This window comes from Bombina bombina, chromosome 1 (genome assembly GCF_027579735.1).
Source record: "Bombina bombina isolate aBomBom1 chromosome 1, aBomBom1.pri, whole genome shotgun sequence".
NCBI classification, from domain to species: Eukaryota; Metazoa; Chordata; class Amphibia; order Anura; family Bombinatoridae; genus Bombina; species Bombina bombina.
The window spans coordinates 339,056,969-339,072,892 of NC_069499.1; the positions used below are offsets into that span (position 1 = coordinate 339,056,969).

Below are 15,924 nucleotides of genomic sequence, written 5' to 3' on the forward strand. Positions count from 1 at the left end.
CTTCTGTTGAACAGATTTGCAAGGCTGCAACTTGGTCTTCTCTTCATACTTTTTCCAAATTTTACAAATTTGACACTTTTGCTTCTTCGGAGGCTGTTTTTGGGAGAAAGGTTCTTCAGGCAGTGGTTCCTTCCGTATAAAGAGCCTGCCTGTCCCTCCCGTCATCCGTGTACTTTAGCTTTGGTATTGGTATCCCATAAGTAATGGATGATCCGTGGACTGGATACACTTAACAAGAGAAAACATAATTTATGCTTACCTGATAAATTTATTTCTCTTGTAGTGTATCCAGTCCACGGCCCGCCCTGTCACTTTAAGGCAGGTAATTTTTCCATTAAACTACAGTCACCACTGCACCCTATGGTTTTCCTTTCTCTGCATGTTTTCGGTCGAATGACTGGTAATGGCAGTTAGGGGAGGAGCTATATAGCAGCTCTGCTGGGTGAATCCTCTTGCACTTCCTGTTGGGGAGGAGTTAATATCCCATAAGTAATAGATGATCCGTGGACTGGATACACTACAAGAGAAATAAATTTATCAGGTAAGCATAAATTATGTTTTTAAATGGTGCCGGTGTGTACTATTTACTCTTTGGCAGAAAAGAGATGAAGATTTCTGCAAGGAGGATTATGATCTTAGCACTTTGTAACTAAGATCCACTGCTGTTCTCACAAGGGCTGAAGAGTACAGGAAAACTTCAGTTGGGGGAACGGTTTGCATGCTAAGCTGCATATGAGGTATGTTCAGTCTGTTTTTCTAGACAGAATGTGTTTATTCTAGAAAAGGCTGGCAATATCCCCATGGGGAAAGGGTAAGCTGTATTCAGACACTTGGATAGGAATTTCAGCTTGCTTGAAGGGCTCATTTGTTACTGGTGACACTGTTAGGAAAAAAAACGTTTTTGTTTGTTCAGTAAATGATGCAATTATAACGTTTTTTGAAGGGACTAAAGGGGTCATTGTGGCTTGTGTTAGGGTTTTTTAACCCACATGGTTAATTAAGAGACACTCAGGTGTTTTTCTAATAGGCCTCAAAACATCGAGTGATTTGGGAGGGGCCTATTTTCGTGCCTCAGTTGCGCAGTTTCTTTTCCTTAGAGTCATCCAACTGCTTCTCTAGAGGTTCCTGCTGTGTTTGAGGGCTGTAAAGGAGGTTTTTCCCCCACAAATCGTTCTGAAGGGCAGGTAGGCGCCACAGCAGAGCTGTGGCAAGGTGCTGAAAGTCTTTTTTTTTACCGGTTTTGACGTTTTTTCAATCTGGTTTTGCCATTAAGGGGTTAATTGTTTATTTGCATAGTTGTGCAAAGTTACTAAGGCAGTAAGATACTACTGTAAAAATTTTGTTAAGTTTACTGCTTTTTTACACTGTTTTGCAGAACTTGTGCAGCTTTTTTTTCTCTTAAAGGCACAGTACCGTTTTATTTCTAAGTGTTATTTTCTTTGATTACAGTGTTTTCCAAGCTTGCTTGTTACATTACTAGCCTGTTTAACATGTCTGATACCAAGGAAAATCCTTGTTCTATATGTTTGGAAGTCATTGTGGAACCCCCTCTTAGAATGTGTTCCAAATGTACTGATATGTCTATAAATTATAAAGAACATATATTAGCACTTAAAAATAGAGCAATAGATGATTCTCAGTCAGAAGTAAATGAGGGTTCGCCATCTAGCTCTCCCCAAGTGTCACAACCAGTAACGCCCGCACAAGTGACGCCAAGTACCTCTAGTGCGTCACATTCATTTACTTTACAAGACATGGCCACAGTTATGAATACAACCCTCACTGAGGTTTTATCCAAACTGCCTGGTTTACAAGGAAAGCGGGACAGCTCTGGGTTAAGGAAAAATGCTGTGCCGTCTCACGCTTTAGTAGCCGTATCTGATATGCCCTCACAATGCTCTGAAGGGGCGAGGGATTTGTTATCTGAGGGAGAAATTTCTGATTCAGGAAAGACGCTTCCTCAGACAGATTCTGATATGACGGCCTTTAAATTTAAGCTTGAACACCTCCGCTTATTACTTAGGGAGGTATTAGCAACTCTAGATGATTGTGACACTATAGTGGTCCCAGAGAAATTGTGTAAAATGGATAGATACTTAGAGGTTCCTGTTTACACTGATGTTTTTCCAGTCCCTAAGAGGATTGTGAATATTATTGCTAAGGAGTGGGATAGACCAGGTATTCCGTTCACTCCCCCTCCTGTTTTTGAGAAAATGTTTCCCATATCCGATACCATAAGGGACTCATGGCAGACAGTTCCTAAGGTGCAGTGAGCTATTTCTACTCTATCTAAGCGTACAACTATACCTATCGAGGACAGTTGTGCTTTCAAAGATCCTATGGATAAAAAATTAGAGGGTCTCCTGAATAAAAATTTTGTTCATCAAGGTTTTTCTCTCCAACCTATTGCGTGCATTGTTCCTGTAACGACTGCAGCTGCTTTCTGGTTTGAGGCTCTAGAAGAGGCTCTTCAAATGGAGACTCCATTAGAGGAAATTATGGACAGCATTAAGGCACTTAAGTTGGCTAATTCTTTTATTACAGATGCTGCTTTTCAACTGGCTAAATTAGCAGCAAAGAATTCAGGTTTTGCCATTTTAGCACGCAGGGCGGTTATGGCTTAAATCCTGGTCTGCTGATGGGTCATCTAAATCTAAACTTTTGAACATTCCTTTCAAAGGTAAGACCATATTCGGGCCTGAACTGAAGGAGATTATTTCAGACATCACTGGAGGGAAAGGTCATGCCCTCCCTCAGGATAGATCAAATAAGATGAGGGCCAAACAAAATAATTTTCAATTTTTTTCGGAACTTTAAGAGTGGTCCCGCTTCAGCTTCCTCTGCTACAAAGCAAGAGGGGGATTTTGCCCAGTCCAAGTCAGTCTGGAGACCTAACCAGGCTTGGAACAATGGTAAACAGGCCAAGAAGCCTGCAGCTGCCTCTAAGACAGCATGAAGGGGTAGCCCCCGATCCGGGACCGGATCTAGTAGGGGGCAGACTCTCTCTCTTCGCTCAGGCTTGGGCGAGAGATGTTCAGGATCCCTGGGCTTTAGAAATTGTGTCCCAGGGATATCTTCTGGAATTCAAGGACTCCCTTCCAAGGGGTAGATTTCACATTTCTCGATTGTCTGTAAACCAGACAAAGAGAGAGGCGTTCTTACGCTGTGTAGAAGACCTACATACCATGGGGGTGATTCGCCCAGTCCCAAAGGAGGAACAGAGGCTAGGGTTTTATTCAAACCTGTTTGTGGTTCCCAAGAAAGAGGGAACTTTCAGACCAATCTTGGATCTCAAAATTCTAAACAAGTTCCTCAAAGTTCCATCATTCAAGATGGAGACTATTCGGACTATTCTACCTCTGATCCAGGAGGGTCATTATATGACTACCGTGGACTTAAAGGATGCGTATCTACACATCCCTATACACAGAGATCATCATCAATTCCTCAGATTCACCTTTCTAAACAGGCATTACCAGTTTGTGGCCCTTCCCTTCGGGTTGGCCACGGCTCCCAGAATTTTCACAAAAGTGCTAGGGTCCCTTCTGGTGGTTCTACGACCACGGGGCATAGCAGTAGCGCCTTATCTAGACGACATCTTAATTCAGGCGTCGACTTTCCAGCTAGCCAAGTCTCACACAGACATCGTGTTGGCTTTTCTGACATCTCACGGGTGGAAGGTGAACATAAAAAAGAGTTCTCTCTTCCCTCTTACAAGAGTTTCCTTCCTAGGGACTCTGATAGACTCGGTAGAAATGAAAATATTTCTGACGGAGGTCAGAAAGTTAAACCTCTTATCCACTTGCCGAACTCTTCATTCCATTCCTCGGCCATCAGTGGCTCAGTGTATGGAGGTAATCGGACTCATGGTAGCGGCAATGGACATAGTTCCTTTTGCCCGTCTACACCTCAGACCACTGCAACTATGCATGCTCAAACAGTGGAATGGGGATTATGCAGATTTATCTCCTCAACTGCATCTGGACCAGGAGACCAGAGATTCTCTTCTCTGGTGGTTGTCTCAGGACCACCTGTCTCAGGGAATGTGCTTCCGCAGGCCAGAGTGGCTCATTGTAACGACAGATGCCAGCCAGGAACTCCCTGAAAGCACAGGGCTTATGGTCTCGGGAGGAAGCTCTCCTCCCGATAAACATTTTAGAACTGAGAGCGATTTTCAATGCACTTCAGGCGTGGCCTCAGCTTGCTGCGGCCAAATTCATCAGGTTTCAGTAGGACAACATCACGACTGTAGCTTATATCAATCATCAGGGAGGAACAAGGAGTTCTCTAGCAATGATGGAGGTAACCAAAATAATCCGATGGGCAGAGGATCACTCTTGCCATTACTCAGCAATCCACATCCCAGGAGTAGAGAACTGGGAGGCGGATTTTCTAAGTCGTCGGACTCTTCATCCGGGGGAGTGGGAACTCCATCCGGAGGTATTCGCCCAGCTGATTCAGCTATGGGGCACACCAGAATTGGATCTGATGGCGTCTCGTCAGAATGCCAAACTTCTTCGTTACGGGTCCAGGTCAGGGATCCCAAGGTGGTACTGATAGATGCTCTAGCAGTGCCTTGGTCCTTCAATCTGGCCTATTTATTTCCACCGTTTCCTCTCCTCCCACGTCTGGTTGCCAGAATCAAGCAGGAGAGAGCTTCGGTAATTCTGATAGCTCCTGCGTGGCCACGCAGGACTTGGTATGCAGACCTAGTGGACATGTCCTCTGTTCCACCGTGGACTCTGCCAATGAGGCGGGACCTTCTAATCCAAGGTCCGTTCATGCATCCAAATCTAATTTCTCTGCGTCTGACTGCTTGGAGATTGAACGCATGATTTTATCAAAGCGTGGTTTCTCTGAATCGGTCATTGATACCCTGATTCAGGCTAGAAAACCTGTCACCAGGAAGATTTATCATAAGATTTGGCGCAAATATCTTTATTGGTGTGAATCCAAAGGTTACTCGTGGAGTAAGATTAGGATTCCTAGAATATTATCTTTTCTCCAAGAAGGTTTGGAGAAGGGATTATCTGCTAGTTCCCTAAAAGGACAAATATCTGCTTTGTCTATTCTACTTCACAAACGTCTGGCAGATGTCCCAGACGTTAATGCATTTAGTTAGGCTTTGGTCAGAATCAAGCCTGTATTTAAACCTGTTGCTCTGCCATGGAGCCTAAACTTAGTTTTTAAAGTTCTTCAAGGGGTTCCGTTTGAACCTATGCATTCCATAGATATTAAGCTCCTATCTTGGAAAGTTTTGTTTTTAGTAGCTATCTCTTCGGCTCAAAGAGTTTCTGAGCTATCTGCTTTACAATGTGATTCCCCTTACCTTGTTTTCCATGCAGATAAGGTGGTTTTACGTACCAAACCTGGGTTTCTTCCTAAGGTTGTTTCTAATAAGAATATCAATCAAGAGATTGTGGTTCCTTCTTTGTGTCCTAATCCTTCATCTAAGAGGGAACATCTGTTACACAATCTTGATGTGGTTCGTGCTTTAAAATCCTACTTACAAGCAACTAAAGATTTCCGTCAAACATCTTCTTTGTTTGTTGTTTATTCTGGTAAACGGAGAGGTCAAAGGGCTACGGCTACCTCTTTCCTTTTGGCTGAAAAGCATCATCCGTTTGGCCTATGAGACTGCTGGACGGCAGCCTCCTGAAAGGATTACTGCTCATTCTACTAGAGCTGTGGCTTCCACATGGGCTTTTAAGAATGAGGCTTCTGTTGAACAGATTTGTAAGGCGGCGACTTGGTCTTCGCTTCATACCTTTTCCAAATTTTACAAATTTGATACTTTTGCTTCTTCGGAGGCTATTTTTGGGAGAAAGGTTCTACAAGCAGTGGTGCCTTCCGTTTAAGGTCCCTGTCTTGTCCCTCCCTTCATCCGTGTCCTAAAGCTTTGGTATTGGTATCCCACAAGTAAGGATTAATCCGTGGACTCGATACATCTTACAAGAGAAAACATAATTTATGCTTACCTGATAAATTTATTTCTCTTGTGATGTATCGAGTCCACGGCCCGCCCTGTTTTTTAAGACAGGCATATATATTTTTATTTTAAAACTTTCAGTCACCACTGCACCCTATGGTTTCTCCTTTTTCTTCCTAGACTTCGGTCGAATGACTGGGGGGTGGAGCTAAGCAGTGTTAATTTATTTGACTAAAACTAGACTAAAATGAGTAGAAAACTAAAGAAATTCTTATGACTAAAATACAACTAAAACTAAAATGGCATTTTAGTCAAAAGACTATGACTAAAACTAAATAAAAATTTTCTGACAAATATTTTATGCAAGGTGTTATAGTCAATCCATATCAAATTGCTGCACTTTTGTCAAATTTTCAAAACTTAATTTTATTACATTTTAAGATAAATGAGTTTGGAAGTTCTAGAGTAGTGCTAATATTGTTGCCGAAAATTTTTCAAATTTGTGAACAATCAGTTGATTCTTCCTATAGAAATAAGCATAACCCAAGAGTATGGGTTTAAGTTATGCTGTGCCTGGCCCTGTGCTAGCTGCAGAAATGTGATACTTGTTTTAATTATTAACAGAGAACTGTTAAAAGTTTTTATATTAGGTAATATGTGCAATACAGACAAAACAGTTTACAGTTTGTTTTTTTTATATTTTAAAGTTGCACTTCTGTTTGTTTATGAAACTTGGTTTTATTTAATTTTAAGTTTAATTTAGATGTTATATATCACAAGGGCTAAATCTGTGTCTGTATTGCATGTTGTAAACCTTAATACCATAAATAATAAAAGGTGTTATGTTTACTCTGGAGTATATAATCAGTTTGGAAATTATAGAGAAATGCTTAAATAATGCATTACACTTTAACTTAACCCCTTAGATTTTAGTCGACTAAAATCTACTGGAGATTTAGTTGACTAAAACTAAAACAATTCAGATGACTAAAATACGACTAAAACTAAAATGGCATTTTAGTCAAAAGACTAAAACTAAGACTAAATCGAAATTTAATGTCAAAATTAACACTGGAGCTAAGGGGGGAGCTATATAGGCAGCTCTGCTGTGGGTGCTCTCTTTGCCACTTCCTGTAGGGCAGGAGAATATCCCACAAGTAAAGATGAATCCGTGGACTCGATACATCACAAGAGAAATAAATTTATCAGGTAAGCATAAATTATGTTTTTCTCCTGTTAAGTGTAGTCAGTCCACGGGTCATCATTACTTCTGGGATATTAACTCCTCCCCAACAGGAAGTGCAAGAGGATCACCCAAGCAGAGCTGCTATATAGCTCCTCCCCTCTACGTCACACCCAGTCATTCTCTTGCACCCAACTAATAGATAGGATGTGTTAGAGGACTGTGGTGATTATACTTGGTTTTTATATCTTCAATCAAAAGTTTGTTATTTTAAAACAGCACCGGAGTGTGTTGTTCCTTCTCAGGTAGAATTTGAAGAAGAATCTACCTGAGTTTTTGAATGATTTTAGCCGGCGTAGCTAAGATTCATTTTGCTGTTCTCGGCCATTCTGAGGAGTGAGGTAAACTTCAGATCAGGGGACAGCGGGCAGGTTCACCTGCAAAGAGGTATGTTGCAGTATATTATTTTCTGAGGAATGGAATTGACTGAGAAAATACTGCCAATACCGATATAATGTAAGTTCAGCCTTAAATGCAGTAGTAGCAACTGGTATCAGGCTGTTATGTATATATGTGTACACTTCAGTATTCTGGGGAATGGCACTTCACTGGGATAATACTATATGCATATAACTTTTAGCCTAACTTGCAGTGGGAACGTCTAGCAACAGGCTGTTTAATGACATTTCATGTTATTTGATTTTAAACGTTTTTGCTGGCATGCTAAATCGTTTAATTATCTGAGGTACTGGGTGAAAAATTGTTTTGGGCACTGTTTTTCCACTTGGCTGTCGTTTATTTTAATTTAAGACAGTTTACTGAACTTCCCTCACTGCTGTGTGTGAGGGGGAGGGGCCTATTTTGGCGCTTTTGCTACGCATCAGAAATTCAGTCAAAAGTCTGTTTCTCTCCCTGCATGATCCGGATCGTCTCTACAGAGCTCAAGGATCTTCAAAAATTATTTTGAGGGAGGTAATCACTCACAGCAGACCTGTGAGATTGTGCTTTGACTGTGATAAAAAACGTTTATATTTTGTACATTTTTTTTTTTTTTTCTGCTATTAAGGGTTAGTTATCCATTGCTAATGGGGGCAATCCTTTGCTAAATTTATGCCTTTACCGGGAAAAATTTGGTTTTTATAATTTCTCTGGTTCATTGTTATTCAACTGTCATAATTTTTTTCTGTGCTTCTTAAAGGCACAGTGCGTTTTTCTAAATTACTTGTAAATTGAGTGAAAAGTATTTCCAAGCTTGCTAGTTTAATTGCTAGTTTGTTAAACATGTCTGACTCAGAGGAATATCTCTGTGCTATATGTGCAAAAGCCAAGGTGGAGCCCAATAGAAATTTATGTACTAATTGCATTGATGCTACTTTAAATTTAGTTCTTAACGTTTTACAGGGTGTTCCGTTTGAACCCCTTCATTCCATTGATATTAAATTGTTATCTTGGAAAGTTCTGTTTTTGATGGCTATTTCCTCGGCTCGTAGAGTCTCTGAGTTATCAGCCTTACGTTGTGATTCTCCGTATCTGATTTTTCATTCAGATAAGGTAGTTCTGCGTATTAAACCTGGGTTCTTACCTAAGGTTGTCACTAACAAGAATATCAATCAAGAGATTGTTCCATCATTGTGTCCTAACCCTTCTTCAAAGAAGGAACGACTTCTGCACAATCTAGATGTAGTCCGTGCCCTGAAATTTTATTTACAGGCAACTAAAGATTTTCGCCAAACTTCTTCCCTGTTTGTCGTTTATTCTGGACAGAGGAGAGGTCAAAAAGCTTCTGCTACCTCTCTCTCTTTTTGGCTTCGTAGCATAATACGTTTAGCCTATGAGATTGCTGGACAGCAGCCTCCTGAAAGAATTACAGCTCATTCTACTAGAGCTGTGGCTTCCACTTGGGCCTTTTAAGAATGAGGCATCTGTTGAACAGATTTGCAAGGCTGCAACTTGGTCTTCTCTTCATACTTTTTCCAAATTTTACAAATTTGACACTTTTGCTTCTTCGGAGGCTGTTTTTGGGAGAAAGGTTCTTCAGGCAGTGGTCCCTTCCGTATAAAGATCCTGCCTGTCCCTCCCGTCATCCGTGTACTTTAGCTTTGGTATTGGTATCCCAGAAGTAATGATGACCCGTGGACTGACTACACTTAACAGGAGAAAACATAATTTATGCTTACCTGATAAATTCCTTTCTCCTGTAGTGTAGTCAGTCCACGGCCCGCCCTGTTTTTTATGGCAGGTCTAAATTTTTAAATTATACTCCAGTCACCACTGCACCCTATAGTTTCTCCTTTCTCGTTTGGTTCTCGGTCGAATGACTGGGTGTGACGTAGAGGGGAGGAGCTATATAGCAGCTCTGCTTGGGTGATCCTCTTGCACTTCCTGTTGGGGAGGAGTTAATATCCCAGAAGTAATGATGACCCGTGGACTGACTACACTACAGGAGAAAGGAATTTATCAGGTAAGCATAAATTATGTTTTTCTCAGGGAGAAATCGTCAGTCTATAACTTCCCAAGAGGAGTGGAGACATATTCTTTTCTTTCATGTAATTAGCAAGAGTCCATGAGCTAGTGACGTATGGGATATACATTCCTACCAGGAGGGGCAAAGTTTCCCAAACCTCAAAATGCCTATAAATACACCCCTCACCACACCCACAATTCAGTTTTACAAACTTTGCCTCCCATGGAGGTGGTGAAGTAAGTTTGTGCTAGATTCTACGTTGATATGCGCTTCGCAGCAGGCAGGAGCCCGGTTTTCCTCTCAGAGTGCAGTGAATGTCAGAGGGATGTGAAGAGAGTATTGCCTATTTGAATACTATGGTCTTCCTCTAGGGGATCTATTTCATAGGTTCTCTGTTATCGGTCGTAGAGATTCATCTCTTACCTCCCTTTTCAGATCGACGATATACTCTCATATACCATTACCTCTATTGATTCTCGTTTCAGTACTGGTTTGGCTGTCTACTATATGTAGATGATTGTCTTAGGGTAAGTAAGTCTTATTTTATTATGACACTCTAAGCTATGGTTGGGCACTTTATATGTAAAGTTCTAAATATATGTGTTTAAACTTATATTTGCCATGATTCAGGATAATCAGTATTCCTTATTTTCAGACAGTCAGTTTCATTATTTGGGATAATGCATATGGAATCTTTTTTTCTTACCTTAAAAGAATTTTTTCAATTGACTTTTTTTCCCTGTGGGCTGTTAGGCTCGCGGGGGCTGAAAATTCTTCAATTTATTGCGTCATTCTTGGCGCGGACTTTTTTGGCGCAAAAATTTTGTCATTTCCGGCGCCCTAATTGACGCCGGAAGTTTGTGTATGGTTGCGTCATTTTTGACGTTCAGACGTTTTTTTGGCGCCAAAATTGTGGGCGTCGTTTTTTTCGGCGTCACAGGATGTGGCGTCATACTTGGCGCCAAAAAATATAGGCGTTGTACTTGGCGCCAATAATGTGGGCGTCATTTTTGGCGCCAAAAAATGTGGGTGTCATTCTTGTCTCCACCTTTTTTTCACATTATTTCAGTCTCATTTTTCATTGCTTCTGGTTGCTAGAGGCTTGTTCATTTGGCATTTTTTCCCATTCCTGAAACTGTCATTTAAGGAATTTGATATTTTTGCTTTATATGTTGTTTTTTCTATTACATATTGCAAGATGTCTCAACATGACCCTGGATCAGAATCTACTTCTGGAAAGACGCTGCCTGATGCTGGTTCTACCAAAGTTAAGTGCATCTGTTGTAAACTTTTGGTAACTGTTTGGGATAACTGTCATGATAAACTTTCTAATGCAGATTGTGTTTCCATTAGTAATAATCCATTACCTGTTGTTGTTCCTTCAACATCTAATGTTCAGGATGTTCCTGTTAATGTAAAAGAATTTGTTTCTAAATCTATTAGGAAGGCTCTGTCTGTTATTCCTCCTTCCAGTAAGCGTAAAAGGTCTTTTAAAACTTCTCATATTTCAGATGAATTTTTAAGTGACCGTCATCATTCTGACTTATCTGTTTCTGATGAGGATCTATGTGGTTTAGAAGATTCTGCCTCAGATATTGACACTGATAAATCTTCATATTTATTTAAGATGGAGTTTATTCGTTCTTTACTTAAAGAAGTGTTAATTGCATTAGATATGGAGGAGTCTAGTCCTCTTGATTCTAGATCTACTAAGCGTTTAAATTCGGTTTTCAAACCTCATGTAGTTATTCCTGAAGTTTTTCCAGTTCCTGATGCTATTTCAGAAGTAATCTCTAGGGAATGGAATAGTCTGGGTACTTCATTTACTCCTTCTCAAAGGTTTAAGAAATTGTACCCTGTGCCATCTGATAGATTAGAATTTTGGGATAAAATCCCTAAAGTTGATGGGGCTATTTCTACTCTTGCTAAACGTACTACTATTCCTACGGCAGATAGTACTTCCTTTAAGGATCCTTTAGACAGGAAGATTGAATCCTTTCTAAGGAGAGCTTATTTATGTTCAGGTAATCTTCTTAGACCTGCTATTTCTTTGGCTGATGTTGCTGCAGCTTCAACTTTCTGGTTGGAGGCTTTAGCGCAACAAGTGTCAGATCATAATGCTTATAGCATTGTTAAACTTCTTCAACATGCTAATAACTTTATTTGTGATGCCATTTTTGATATCATTAGAATTGATGTCAGGTATATGTCTTTAGCTATTTTAGCTAGAAGAGCTTTATGGCTTAAATCTTGGAGTGCAGATATGACTTCTAAGTCAACTTTGCTTTCTCTTTCTTTCCAAGGTAATAAATTATTTGGTTCACAGTTGGATTCTATTATTTCAACTGTTACTGGGGGGAAAGGAACCTTTTTTGCCGCAGGACAAAAAATCTAAAGGTAAATACAGGGCTGCTAATCGTTTTCGTTCCTTTCGTCAGAATAAGGAACAGAAGCCTGACCCTTCCCTTAAAGGAACGGTTTCTGTTTGGAAACCTTCTCCAGTCTGGAATAAATCCAAGCCTTTTAGAAAGTCAAAACCAGCTCCCAAATCCGCATGAAGGTGTGGCCCTCATTCCAGCACAGCTGGTAGGGGACAGGTTACGATTTTTCAAAGATATTTGGATCAATTCGATTCACAGTCTTTGGATTCAGAACATTGTTTCTCAAGGATACAGAATAGGTTTCAAGATAAGACCTCCTGTGAGAAGATTTTTTTCTCTCTCGCATTCCAGTAAACCCAGTAAAGGCTCAGGCATTTCTGAAATGTGTTTCAGATCTAGAGTTGGCTGGGGTAATTGTGCCAGTTCCAGTTCTGGAACGGGGTCTGGGGTTTTACTCAAATCTATTCATTGTACCAAAGAAGGAGAATTCCTTCAGACCAGTTCTGGATCTAAAAATATTGAATCGTTATGTAAGAATACCAACATTCAAAATGGTGACTATAAGGACTATTCTGCCTTTTGTTCAGCAAGGGCATTATATGTCCACAATAGATTTACAGGATGCATATCTTCATATTCCGATTCATCCAGATCACTATCAGTTTCTGAGATTCTCTTTTCTAGACAAGCATTACCAGTTTGTTGCCCTTCCGTTTGGCCTAGCAACAGCTCCAAGGATCTTTTCAAAGGTTCTCGGTGCCCTTCTCTCTGTAATCAGAGAACAGGGTATTGCGGTATTTCCTTATTTGGACGATATCTTGGTACTTGCTCAGTCTTTACATTCTGCAGAATCTCATACGAATCAACTTGTGTTGTTTCTTCAAAAACATAGTTGGAGGATCAATTTACCAAAGAGTTCTTTGATTCCTCAGACAAAGGTAACCTTTTTGGGCTTTCAAATAGATTCAGTGTCCATGACTTTGTCTCTAACAGAAAAGAGACGTCTGAAGTTGGTTTCAGCTTGTCGAAACCTTCAGTCTCAGTCATTCCCTTCGGTAGCTTTTTGCATGGAAATTCTAGGTCTCATGACTGCTGCATCGGACGCGATCCCCTTTGCTCGTTTTCACATGAGACCTCTTCAGCTTTGTATGCTGAACCAGTGGTGCAGGGATTATACAAGGATATCACAAATAATATCCTTAAACCCCAATGTTCGATCTTCTCTGACTTGGTGGTTGGATCACTATCGTTTAATTCAAGGGGCCTCTTTTGTTCGCCCAACCTGGACTGTGATCTCAACAGATGCGAGTCTTTCAGGTTGGGGAGCTGTATGGGGATCTCTGACAGCGCAAGGGGTTTGGGAATCTCAGGAGGCGAGATTACCAATCAACATTTTGGAACTCTGTGCGATTTTCAGAGCTCTCCAGTTCTGGCCTCTTCTGAAGAGAGAATCATTTATTTGTTTTCAGACGGACAATGTCACAACCGTGGCGTATGTCAATCAAGGTGGGACTCACAGTCCTCAAGCTATGAAAGAAGTATCTTGGATACTTGTATGGGCGGAATCCAGCTCCTGTCTAATTTCTGCGGTTCACATCCCAGGTGTAGACAATTGGGAAGCGGATTATCTCAGTCGCCAGACGTTACATCCGGGCGAATGGTCTCTTCACCCAGAGGTATTTCTTCAGATTGTTCAAATCTGGGGTCTTCCAGAAATAGATCTGATGGCCTCTCATCTAATACTAGGAACCAAAGAAAAACAAACTGGCACTACACTGTAAGAATAGGTGAGATAGGAATTATAAAATTCCGGTGCTGCCCCTCAAAAATATAATTCGAACAAAAGGACAGGAAGGTAAGGGGTTACTATAGCACTCACTCTCACTCTAATAGGAGATATAAAAAGTAAAACCATTCATACTTTATTAGTCATAAGTTAAAACCAGGATAAACATCCCTAGTGGATAAATTATACTACCCACAACCACCTATTTAACAATAATAAAAGCAAAGAGGGCCCTCCTAACACTGTTTCCTGGCCGATAACTGGAAGCGTCGGCATCAGGTGGCTGGAGTGATAGGATGAGCCGGTAAAGAACGTGCTGTACAAACGCGTTTCGGCTATTAGAAAGCCTTTATCAATGTTTCACATTCAATGCCTAAAATAGTAAGCCGAGGCTCTGATGTTCGGAGCTTAATATCTCTCCAGAACACCGGTTAGTAGCCAATCCGGGACCTTTCCCAGACTCCACCTTCGTATCCTCCAATCGGTTACGGGCTTGGTTCACGCCCATAGGAAAATATCCTTCCGATTGGAGTAGTGCCGCACGCCTTGACATTGGTGGATTATCATGCGTAATTCGCGTCCATAGGAAAGTCTCCATCTGATTGGAGCAATACCGCACGCTTTGTCATTGGTGCGATATCGGACTCTGTGAATTATGCATAATATAGCTACTTAAGCCTCAGAAACAAAAAACCCTTATGCACCCATAGATTAATCCATCAAATAAGTCATTTGTCAAACTGATGATTTCTTATTATATACAGATTTATGGAGACATAAGAAGCGCTAATAATATTATATAACCGAGGTAGTTTGTTATGTAGTTTGCAGGCTTAAAATACTCTGTGTTTAGAGATGTAATATCCATACAGAGGTATGTTTTCGTATATGATAAATACCAGCAATCCATAACTATACACTCAAACAAATCATCCTATGCCCACCTATGTGTGCCGCAAAATTCATATATTGGACTATACCCATATAAATAAAGTATTGTTAATTCTCTTACAAGCAAAGGGAAGGTGTTAATACATTACCCCTAGGATTGAAGACATAAAGTCCTATATGAACATTGGATATATCATAGGATCTCTATTAGCTGTTACAAAGTTAACTCCATATAAAGCACATCAGTAAAACACCATCAGTGTATCATAAATGATGGAAATTATTTAGGTCAAAATTAATTTTAGACGTGGGAAAAACAATAACAGGATGTAAAATAGAAGTTATTATAAAACTACCAGACACCCCAACCACGACCAGATGGAAGCTGCTTGTTTGCTTCCAAACTAGGACAGTTGGTAGGGTTCCATATATCTAGTATGTTGTATATCTATATAACATCATGAAGATATGTTCTACCCCTCATCTATGATACTATTCATAGCAGCTGTATGTGAATTAGCCATGGATTCTAAGAGACTGTATACAACCAGCAGAATCCTCAAGGGTAATAACTATTAGTAGTTTAACCTTTCGTATTACTACATATATCATGCCATATAAGATGTGGCTAATTTTCTAAAATAGTATCAGGAAATCATCAGTTGTGAATTACAAAAAACTGAACCGATAGTCATGTGTAATATCACATGCTTATCCTAGAACAGAGATTATCAATCTGATGATTATAAATATTAAAAATGACCTATAGATGCTATTGGTTATTTCAGATATACACCCAGTAATTGTTGAATTCATTCATACCATTTGGTATGACCGTGTTCAGATTAAAGACCCATTTGGTTTCCATTTCTCCAACATAGGTGTGTCCGGTCCACGGCGTCATCCTTACTTGTGGGATATTCTCCTCCCCAACAGGAAATGGCAAAGAGCCCAGCAAAGCTGGCCATATAGTCCCTCCCAGGCTCCGCCTACCCCAGTCATTCTCTTTGCCGTTGCACAGGCAACATCTCCACGGAGATGGCTAAGAGTTTTTTTGGTGTTAAATGTAGTTTTATTCTTCAATCAAGAGTTTGTTATTTTAAAATAGTGCTGGTATGTACTATTTACTCTGAAACAGAAAAGAGATGAAGATTTCTGTTTGTAAGAGGAAAATGATTTTAGCAACCGTTACTAAAATCGATGGCTGTTTCCACACAGGACTGTTGAGATGAATTAACTTCAGTTGGGGGAAACAGTGAGCAGACTTTTGCTGCTTGAGGTATGACACAT

The 15,924-nt window shown here is 40.3% G+C and overlaps 1 protein-coding gene across 1 annotated transcript in view; it reads left to right on the top strand.

The window, feature by feature from the left end:
* Positions 1–15,924, top strand: part of LOC128645272 (probable hydrolase PNKD) — a 408,654-nt gene that overhangs the window by 375,898 nt on the left and 16,832 nt on the right.